The 10,950-nt window shown below is 31.1% G+C and overlaps 2 long non-coding RNA genes and 1 pseudogene across 3 annotated transcripts; all 3 read left to right on the top strand.

Annotated features, from left to right (window-relative positions):
• The first annotated feature begins 1,022 nt into the window (after positions 1 to 1,022).
• On the top strand, positions 1,023 to 2,447 carry LOC9330017. The gene is made up of 5 exons (XR_002329476.1): positions 1,023 to 1,113; positions 1,338 to 1,440; positions 1,534 to 1,666; positions 1,793 to 1,841; positions 2,343 to 2,447. It is a non-coding gene; the product is annotated as an uncharacterized LOC9330017 (long non-coding RNA).
• Positions 2,448 to 2,456: 9 nt separating this feature from the next.
• Positions 2,457 to 5,013, top strand: LOC9330016 (annotated as a pseudogene).
• LOC110225068 lies at positions 5,011 to 6,468 on the top strand. 2 transcript variants are annotated; one of them, XR_002329478.1, is made up of 4 exons: positions 5,011 to 5,073; positions 5,184 to 5,249; positions 5,430 to 5,518; positions 6,265 to 6,468. It is a non-coding gene; the product is annotated as an uncharacterized LOC110225068 (long non-coding RNA). The 2 variants fall into 2 exon arrangements; XR_002329477.1 differs by lacking the exon at positions 6,265 to 6,468 and adding an exon at positions 5,616 to 5,750.
• Positions 6,469 to 10,950: the final 4,482 nt, after the last annotated feature.

Here is a 10,950-nt window from a genome sequence, read left to right as displayed (position 1 = left end):
CGACGCTCCCATGCTATGTAAAGTCCGTAATAAACTCCCCATAATTGTTTTTATGGTGACTAATTAGTTTTTATAATTTTAATATTTAAATAGATTTTCTAAAAAATATCTACTTACAAGTGATCAAATAATCGAAAATCTTACTAATATAGAAAACAGAAAATTTAATTACTGGTGATCAAAATATCATCAATTTATCAATCTATTGAAATTCAAAAACAGAATATATAATATAATTTTTTAATTAACTAAATCGCTTTTACTGTTATTTCTTAGAGTAACAAATTAATATCTCTACAATAATTATTTGAGAAGTAGAAACGCACCACATTCAAAGTTAGGGCATTGGAGGCCTGTGGTTAAAAGTTGGAATGATTTGTCCTAAACACCCTTAATGAATTGTTCTTCTCGAAATTTCTTCTTCTTCGTAATTAGGGGTATATAAGTCTAATCGTGTGTTGATCTCTATAATAATGTCTCAAACACCCTCAATTTCGAAATTTTTTGTTCTTAATTGTTAAGGGTATATAAGTCTAATCGTGTTTTGAGATGATTAGTCTTAATCACCCTTAAATTTTTTTATTTTATAGTGTAATCGTTGGGGATACGGATGTCATAATGTCTCGACTTTAATGATTATGGAATCTTAACTTAAATTTATTTGTTAATTTTTTAGATAATTCTATATCTTAGTAGTTAATATTCGTTTTTGTTAGTTTTCTGATTTTGTTTCTAATTAAAAAGTTAAATTTCTTAAGATAATAATTGATGTTTGCCCTAATCTTAAAGCTATATATATTGTTGATCGGCCAGAGAATTAGGTATTATTTTCTCTGTGCCCATTAGATAGTTTTCACCATTATGGTTTTTTATACAGCTACGATTTTGATAAATCAAATTGTTTGTCATGCATATATTGTTTTCATTTACCTTTAGAGGTCGTGTGCATATTGTTTGCTGTTTGTTTTATTTTTTACATTAGTTTGTTAATTTATTGTTTTGCTGATTTGATTCTTTTGGTATGTGTTTCAGTTTTGTAGAGCGTGGGAGGTTCTATCGACAAAGCTTTTGGACGAAAGTGGTGTTGATGATAACAGAACGAGGTTTGGAAAGGTATTTTTACATCTATTTACCTATTTAAATGTTTGTGTTTCTTTCTGTTATGTACAGAGTTTGGATTATGATCACGCGTGGATCGTTAATAATTTATGATCAATTGTGCTGACTGAGAGAAACTAAGATTTTTTTTTTTGGTTCTCACCGTTTTTCTAAGTTCGCTTTGAGATATTATATATTTATTTTGTATGAGTAATTTTATTGGAAAAAATGATGTTTAGGGATAGTGTACACGTACTCGACGGGGGTGAATTACACCTAAGCTTAGATGTCTTCAAAAGGCCATCACTCACAACAACATCCTCTTCACCTCAATGGCTTCACGTAAGTGGATTCAAAATAATTTCTCTATATAATATATCAAGTTAAGTGAATGAACATATATAATGTAATGTTGTTGAAAATTGTGGTTGCAAGATATGTTGTGTTCGGGACTAAGAAGCATGGGAACGGGAAGATTGATGAACTAGAGAGGCATATTGAGTCTTTGATATGGGAAACTGTTAAGGAAAGAGAAAGGGAATGTGTGGGATTAGATGACTACGAGAAGGTAATCTCTAATCTAACTGTATATATTTGTATTTTATTATGAATTATTTATATGATTTTCTTTTTGTTTTTTTGAAACTAACATTAATTAATTTACTTTCTAAAATATACTGGGTCTCTTTTGAAGCTCGAGAAAAACAGAGTTCTCTAAAACGAGATCGGTCGAGATTGCATAGGTATGTCTATCGTGATGAAATTGTTAAATAGATATTGGGCTTTTAAGCAATTCAATCGCTTTAAAAAAATTTTGTAATCGTGAGAGTAAACTTTAGGGTTTGATTGTTTCAATTTTGATTTAGAATACGGAATTTTTGTTTTCTGTTTCTTTTTTTAAATAGTAAGGTAAATTCTAAATATATTACGGATATTTTTATCAAGAAAATTTCTAATTTTTAAAAATTAAAATTTAAGAAATAATTATGACGGTTTGCCCTAGATATTAAGGTATAAATATAGAGCTTCGGCCACACCATTAAAACTCATATTCTTTAACCTAAACATATAGTTTTGATAATATATATATTTTGTATTGTTTTGGTTCTAATGAATCGAATTTACTATGGAATGATTATGATTGTTTTCTTCATGTTGAGATGACACTGATTTCATGATTTAATTTTTTATAGATTCTGATTTCTTCAAATTGAAATATTAATTATTTTTACGTTTGTTTGCAGGTTGGATGTGTGGAAAGAACACATCGATGTTGAAAACGTTGGAATGCAAGCTAACACAGCCAAGATATTGGTCATGCAAAGATCTCTTATGATTCTGTGACTAAGAATTTAATTGTGACTTGGGCTTATGAGCTAATTAACAACCTCTGATCCTAAGGAGAGTTCAAGCCTTTCTTACATCATCGACCTCGCAAACCATCAGAAGTAATGTTCGGGTTTATAGCTGCTGCTGGAAGAAACACAGAGGAACATAGACTTTTATCATGGGAGCTCAGTTCAACTTTGGATATCGAGAAAGCCGATAGCAAGATAGGATTGGTAGTTGGCATTTCGGTTTCCGGGTTTTTTTTACTGATAGTTTTGGTCCACACGATCGTGGTGGTTTGGTCACGGAAGCAAAGAAAAAAGAAAGACAGAGATATAGCAAACATGATATCGATAAACGAAGATCTTGAAAGGGAAGCAGGACCAAGAAAGTTTTCTTATAAAGATCTTGTGTGAGCAACCAACAGATTCTCAAGCCATAGAGAGCTAGGTGAAGGAGGATTTGGAGCGGTTTATGAAGGAAATTTGAAAGAAATCAATACAATGGTTGCGGTGAAGAAATTATCCGGTGATTCAAGGCAGCGAAAGAAAGAGTTTTAAATGAAGTTAAGATCATCAGCAAACTGAGACATCGAAACATGGTGCAACTCATTGGTTGGTGTAATGAAAAAAACGAGTTCTTGCTGATATATGAGTTAGTGCTAAATGGTAGCTTGAACTCCCACCTCTTTGGCAAAAGACCCCATTTACTTTCTTGGGACATAAGGTACAAGATAGCTCTTGGTTTAGCCTCTGCTCTGCTTTATCTTCATGAAGAATGGGATCAATGTGTACTGCACAGAGAAATCAAAGCAAGCAATATAATGCTTGACAGTGATTTCAATGTAAAGTTAGGTGATTTCGGTTTGGCTCGGGTTATGAACCATGAACATGGTTCCCATACAACAGGATTGGCTGGAACTTTTGGGTACATGGCACATGAATATGTAACGAAAGGAAGTGCGAGTAAAGAGTCTGATATATATAGCTTTGGAATTGTTTTACTAGAGATTGTCACAGGGAGAAAATCGCTGGAACGAACGCAAGAAGATAACAGTGATTCAGAGAGTAATGAGAAGAGTCTTGTGGAGAAAGTTTGGAAACTTTATGGAAAACAAGAAGTGATGACTTCGTCTGTTGATGAGAAATAGGGTAATGAATTCGATAATAAAGAAGCTGAGTGTCTTCTGGTTTTAGGGTTGTGGTGTGCTCATCCTGATAAAAAAGCTCGAGACCTTCGATAAAACAAGCGATACAAGTCTTGAATTTTGAGTTACCATTACCTGATCTTCCATTGAAGAGGGATGTTGCTATGTATTACATCTCAATAACTACGACTTCTTCTTCTTCTCCCTAGGTTAACTCAAATGGAGTTTCGGTATGTATTACATCTCAACTCTGCTCTGTTTTTTTCTTCATCTTAAAGTATTATTGGTCATGCTCTTGGAAAATGATTATTCTTTGCATAATCATACTTAATATCATTTGTACATTGTTATTAATACTACTTTGTATGTATTAGAGATGAGAATATTTTAAACATTCCAGTGTTTTCCTTCTTTTAAGTTTTATATATATATATATAGATAGGTAATACTCGATCTTTTATGAACCGGTGGATAGGTAATATTCGATCTTTTATATATAATTTGTTTTCATTATGGATTTATAATTTAGATTAAGGTTCCAATGTTTCCACGTTTTAGAGTTTGTAAACGTGGTATTTCTCTTTTTTTAGTCAAGCATAAATTCTCCAAAAATATTAGGGTTTGTTTGATCATTTTTCTCTATGAGCGGCTATCCAAGACGAGTTCAAAGTTGAGATTGTAGAGGTATCATTGTTTTTTATTAGTGGTTGTGTTTTCATATTGGTGTATTTCTACTTTTACATTGATTTCTCTGGTTGTGAATGATCAGTTGATTAAGTTGTTTGATATTTGAGATTTTGGTTCTTTTTTTTTTGTTTAAATAATTTGTGATTTCGTATATTTAAAATAATATTTTCATTTTGTCTTTCATATTTATGATTCTGTTACATCCAGGGATGGGTTCATACGAAAAATATAGATATTTTATTTAGGATATTTGCTTTCTTGAAACAAAAAGTTGAGTGAATTGTTTTTAGGTTACGCAATTTTTATTAGGTTTAAAATATTTTGAGATTGCTTTTGATCGTGCAATATACGGATTCGTTAGTGCCAGATTAATTTATTGAAAAGTTGTTCCTCCTTCTTTTTCTTTATTTTAAAAATACCCTAAGAGATCTAATATCGTATGCATCAATTAAGTATCTTCTTTTACATTATCGGTGGATCCATTATTTTTTTATATTTATGGATAGTAAGAGATCTCACCGAACTTGATGCAGCTGCAACTACGTTACAACGGTGTACAAGAGTTACATGACCAGAAGGAATTTTGCAGATTGTGCCATCGTTGTTGAGGAGCTCTGGTGAGTTACTTGATCCATCTTCTTCTTTTTAATTTCTTTTAAAGATGATTAGACTAACCCTAATTGGTATTGCTTGAAATGTTGTAGGTGGAAGACTCTAGAGGGTGATGCTCTGGATTTGAGCTATGTTCTTTTTTTATATAAGAAGAGAAACATGAGGCGATGTTTCGAAATGGGCGCGAGCTAGAAAACGAGGTGCTAACGTCTGACATCATTTTATCTCTGTTTACTTATAACTCAAGGTGTTGTTAGTATATCTATATCTCTCTTTATTATGAAAAACCAACGTGAATCTCACTCTTTAGGTTGGGAAAGGCTTATCTAAAGATGAAAAGACTCAAAAATTAGCTCTTTAGCATTGGCTTGAAGTTGTAAGTCCCCATATCTTTTTGTAACTTTTTATCAAAGACAAGCTAAGTACATGTGAAGAAACAAATCTATGTGTTTAGTAGCAAAACACAAGATCAAGAGTTATTAGTTCCTTTTGGTTTCGTTGATCTATTATAATCTAATGACCATCTAATATAATGACCCCTCTCTTGAAATTACAGATTGACCCACATCATCGTTATGGCCACAACTTGCACTTCTATTATGATGTCTGGTCAGCGAGCAAGAGCTCACATCCATTCTTTTACCGGTACGGACTTAGATCCAATATCCATCTTTAGATCATCCTATCTTGAATGTGTTCTAAACTCTGTTTTCAATGATTTGAAACTAAATGTTGGATATAGGAGACGGCAAAGATGTAAATCTTGAGAAACACCCGAGCAAGAGCTCACATCCATTCTTTTTATCTGATTTGACTCGACCATAATGATTAGCTATAACTCTTGAATACTCAATAACCTCTGTGTTTCTTTGAAACACGCAGATGGAGAGAGAAGCATATAAAATAATTGTGGAAGATGGGAGACTAATTTATAAATAGGGCGTGACTCTGATTAACTCAACAGAGGAAGCCAAGTCGATTTTTGTACTTAGTAAAATAAACAATTTGAATAAAAGACGACGGCAGAAGCTCGAGACGAGTCGTTTCAGCCGTCACCAGAGACTAATGAAAGTCATGCTGAAGTGAAAGAAACACACTACATAAGATATATATATATTTCAAATTATTTAATTTTTAAAAGAATAATTAAAGCTGCCATTTATCTCTATCGTGATTGAAAATATTTAAAACTTTAACAAATCTTTATGAAAAGAAAATAATATAAGTTGACTTTCCGAAACTTTGATATGTCAAAAAGGTAATCTTATTACTTTGTGTTCAAGGCAACAATATATATAAGTATTAATTTTTTGGATTTTCCGGTTTACTTGAGAGTCACGTTTCTGATATCACTTTTGCTTTGTCTTTGTGTTATCATCAACCGGAATCAGCCATGGTGAATTATATAGTGAAGCAATACAATGTTGCAATGGAAGGAGATACGACATTGGTCGCAGTGGAGAGCATTGGTATACGGAATAGAAAATGAGTCAAGATCATTAGTGATTCAAAATTGGTCAATTAAATTCCGATATATAATGGTTGGTCCATCATGTATATTTTATTTTAAAATTAATATTAAAATTATTTGATAACTGTTGACAAAAAAACTACAATATAGTTAAGTTACTTTAGAAAAAAACCTTCATCCTGCAGAAGATACAAAATTTTATTATTAATTTCTAACTGAAATTGAAAACCTGGTCCAACCGGTTTAACTTGATCAACATGATAACAAAACAAGAGGAGCAAAGTTGATGGTTTTCTGAAGTCTGATGAAAGAGATCTTGATAAACGTAGAAATCATTTGCTGATTGATGAGTTTGGCTATAACCATGATAACAAAAAAATGGAGCAAAAGTGACGGTTTTCTACAGTGTAATGAAAGAGCTCTTAAAAAACGTAAAAATTATTTTCTCATTTATGAGTTTAGCCATAACAATGATAACAGTATAACATAGACAAAATTGACGGCTTTCTGTAGTCCGATGAAAGAGATCTTGATTAACATATAAATTATTTGAGGATTGATGAGTTTGGCTATAACAATGTTAACGAAAAGAATGAGCAAGATTGATGGTTTTGATGCAGGCTCACAAAAAAGCTCTTGATAAACGTAGAAATCTTTTGTTGATGATGAGTTTGGCTATAACCATAATAACAAAAAAGAAAGAGCAACATTGACAGCTTTTGGTAGTCTTATGAAACAGATTTTTGATAAACGTAGAAATTATTTGCCGATGGAAGAGTTTTTCTATAAATATTATAACCGAAAAATGGGTAAAATTGTAGGTTTTCTTCAACTTCATGAAAAAACTATCGATAAACGTAGAAATCATTTGCTAATGATAAATTTGGCTATTACCATGATAACAAAAAAAGAGAGCAAAGTTGACTGTTTTCTGCAGTCTTATGAAAGAGCTCTCGATAAACGTAAAACTCATTCGCTAATTGAAGAGTTTTACAATAACCATTATAACGAAAAATGAACAAAATTGAAGGTTTTATGCAGCCTGATGAAAGACCTCTTGATTAACTTAGAAATTATTTGCTTATTGATGAGTTTGGCTATAGTCATGATAACAAAAAAATAGGAGCAAAATTGACATTTTTCTACTGTCTAATGAAAGAGCTCTTGATAAACGTAGAAATCAATTGTTGATTCATGAGTTTGGTTATAACAATGATAACAGTAAAAGAGAGCAAAATAGACAGTTTTCTACAGCCTGATGAAAGAGGTCATGATAAATGTAGAAATCATATACCAATTGATGAGTTGGCTATAACCTTAATTACAAAAAAAGAGAGCAAAATTGATGGTTTTCTGCAGGCTCGTGAAAAAGCTCTTGATAAACATATAATCATTTGCTGATGATGAGTTTGGCTATAACTAGGATAGAAACAAAAGAGCAAAAATTGATGGTTTTCTACTGTTTAGTGAAAAAGCTCTTGCTAAACATAAAAATTATTTGCTGATTGTTGAGTTATAACAATGATAACGAAAAAAAAGAAAAATAGACAGTTTTTCTACAGCCTAATGAAAGAGCTCTTGATAAATGTAGAAATCATTTGCTGATTAATTTGTTTGGATATAACAATAATAACAAAAAAATGAGCAAAATTGACGGTTTTGGTAGCCTGATGAAGATGTTTCCTGATAAACGTAGAAATCATTTGTTGATTGATGAGTTTGGCTATAACCATGATAATTATAAAAAGAGGAGCAAAATCGACGGTTTTCTGCAACCTAATAAATCGCTCTTGGTAAATGTAAAAATTATTTATTGATTTATTAGTTTGGATATAACAAAACTAAAGAGCAAAAATTGATGGTTTTCTGCATTCTGATGAAAGAGAACTTGATAAACATAGAAAGCATTTGATGATTGATGAGTTTGGGATATAACAATGATAACGAAAAAAAAAGAAGCAAAATTGACGATTTTCTACAGACTCATGAAAAAACTCTTGATAATCGTAAAAATCATTAGATGATGATGAGTTTGGCTATAACCATGATAACAAAAAAAGAAGAACAAAATTGACGTTTTTCTTCAGGCTCATGAAAAATCACATGATAAACCTAGAAATTATTTGCTGATGATGAGTTAGGCTATAACCATGATAACAAATAAAAAAAAAAAGAGGAAATTGACTGTTTTTTGCCGTATGAAGAACGAGCTCTCGATAAACGTAGAAATCATTTGCTTATTGATAATTTTGGGTATATAACCATTATAACAAAAAATGAGCAAAACTGAAAGTTTTCTACAGGCTGATAAAAGAGCTGTTAATTAACATAGAAATCATTTGCTGATTGATGAGTTTGGCTGTCGCCACGATAACAAAAAAAGTTGAGTAAAATTGACGGTTTTCTACTGTTTAGTGAAAAAGCTCTTGATAAACATAAAAATTATTTGCTGATTGTTGAGTTATAACAATGATAACGAAAAAAAAGAAAAATAGACAGTTTTTCTGCAGCCTAATGAAAGAGCTCTTGATAAATTTAGAAATCATTTGCTGATTAATTTGTTTGGATATAACAATAATAACAAAAAAATGAGCAAAATTGACGGTTTTGGTAGCCTGATGAAGGTGTTTCCTGATAAACGTAGAAATCGTTTGTTGATTGATGAGTTTGGCTATAAACATGATAATTAAAAAAAGAGGGACAAAATCGACGGTTTTCTGCAACTTAATAAAGAGCTCTTGGTAAATGTAAAAATTATTTATTAATTTATTAGTTTGGATATAACAAAACTAAAGAGCAAAAATTGACGGTTTTCTGCATTCTGGTGAAAGAGAACTTGATAAACTTAGAAATCATTTGCTTATTGATGAGTTTGGGATATAACAATGATAACGAAAAAAAAAGAAGCAAAATTGACGATTTTCTACAGTCTCATGAAAAAACTCTTGATAAACGTAAAAATCATTAGATGATGATGAGTTTGGCAATAACCATGATAACAAAAAAAAGAAGAACAAAATTGACGTTTTTCTCCAGGCTTATGAAAAATCACATGATAAACCTATAAATTATTTGCTGATGATGAGTTAGGCTATAACCATGATAACAAAAAAAAAAGAGGAAATTGACTGTTTTTTGCCGTATGAAGAACGACCTCTCGATAAACGTAGAAATCATTTGCTTATTGGTAATTTTGGGTATATAACCATTATAACGAAAAAATGAGCAAAGCTAAAAGTTTTCTACGGCTGATAAAAGAGCTGTTAATTAACATAGAAATCATTTGCTGATTGATGAGTTTGGCTATCGCCACGATAACAAAAAAAGTTGAGTAAAATTAACGGTTTTCTACTGTTTAGTGAAAAAGCTCTTGGTAAACATAAAAATTATTTGCTGATTGTTGAGTTATAACAATGATAACGAAAAAAAAGAAAAATAGACAGTTCTTCTGCAGTCTAATGAAAGAGCTCTTGATAAATGTAGAAATCATTTGCTGATTAATTTTTTTAGATATAATAATAATAATAACAAAAAAAAAATGAGCAAAATTGGCGGTTTTTGTAGCCTGATGAAGGTGTTTCCTGATATACGTAGAAATCGTTTTTTGATTGGTGAGTTTGGCTATAACCATGATAATAATAAAAAAGAGCAAAATCGACGGTTTTCTGCAACCTAATAAAGAGCTCTTGATAAATGTAAAAATTATTTACTGATTTATTAGTTTGGCTATAACAAAACAAGAGAGCAAAAATTGACGGTTTTCTACATTCTAATGAAAGAGATCTTGATAAACATAGAAATCATTTGCTGATTGATGAGTTTGGGATATAAAAATGATAACGGAAAAAAAGGAGCAAAATTGACGATTTTCTACAGACCCATGAAAAAACTCTTGATAAACGTAAAAATCATTAGATGATGATGAGTTTGGCTATAACCATGATAACAAATTTTTTTGCAGTCTTATGAAAGACCTCTTCATAAACGTATAAATTATTTACTAATTGATGAGTTTTGCTATAACCATTATAATAGAAAGAAAAAAAAAGCAAAATTGACGGTTTTCTGCAACATGACGAAAGAGTTCTTGATACACATAGAAATAATTTGTTTATTAATGAGTTTAACTCTAACCATGATAACAAAAAAAATGAGCAAAATTGACCGTTTTCTGCAGAGTGATGAAAGAGCTCTTGATAAACGTAGAAATCATTTGTTAATGGATGAGTTGGTTAAAACTATGATGACACAAAAAGAGACAAAACTGACAGTTTTCTATAGCCTAATGAAAGAGCTCTTGGTAAACGTCGAAATCATTTGCCGATTTATGAGTTTGGCTATAACCTTGATAACAAAAAAATGAGCAAAATTGACGGTTTTTTGCAGCCTCATGAAAAAATTGTTAATAAACATAATAATCACTTTCTGATTTACGATTTTGGCTATAACCATAATTAGAAAAAAAGCAAGAGCAAAGTTGATTTTTTTCTGAAGTTTGATGAAAGAGCTCTTGATAAGCGTATAAATCATTTACTGAAGATGAGTTTGGCTATAACAAAGATAACAAAAATGAGTAAAATAGCGATTTTCTGCAGCCTGATGAAAG

This window comes from Arabidopsis lyrata (genome assembly GCF_000004255.2).
Source record: "Arabidopsis lyrata subsp. lyrata unplaced genomic scaffold ARALYscaffold_1, whole genome shotgun sequence".
NCBI lineage: Eukaryota > Viridiplantae > Streptophyta > Magnoliopsida > Brassicales > Brassicaceae > Arabidopsis > Arabidopsis lyrata.
Note: the sequence above shows the minus strand (reverse complement) of the source record. Positions and strands in the feature narration are given on the sequence as shown.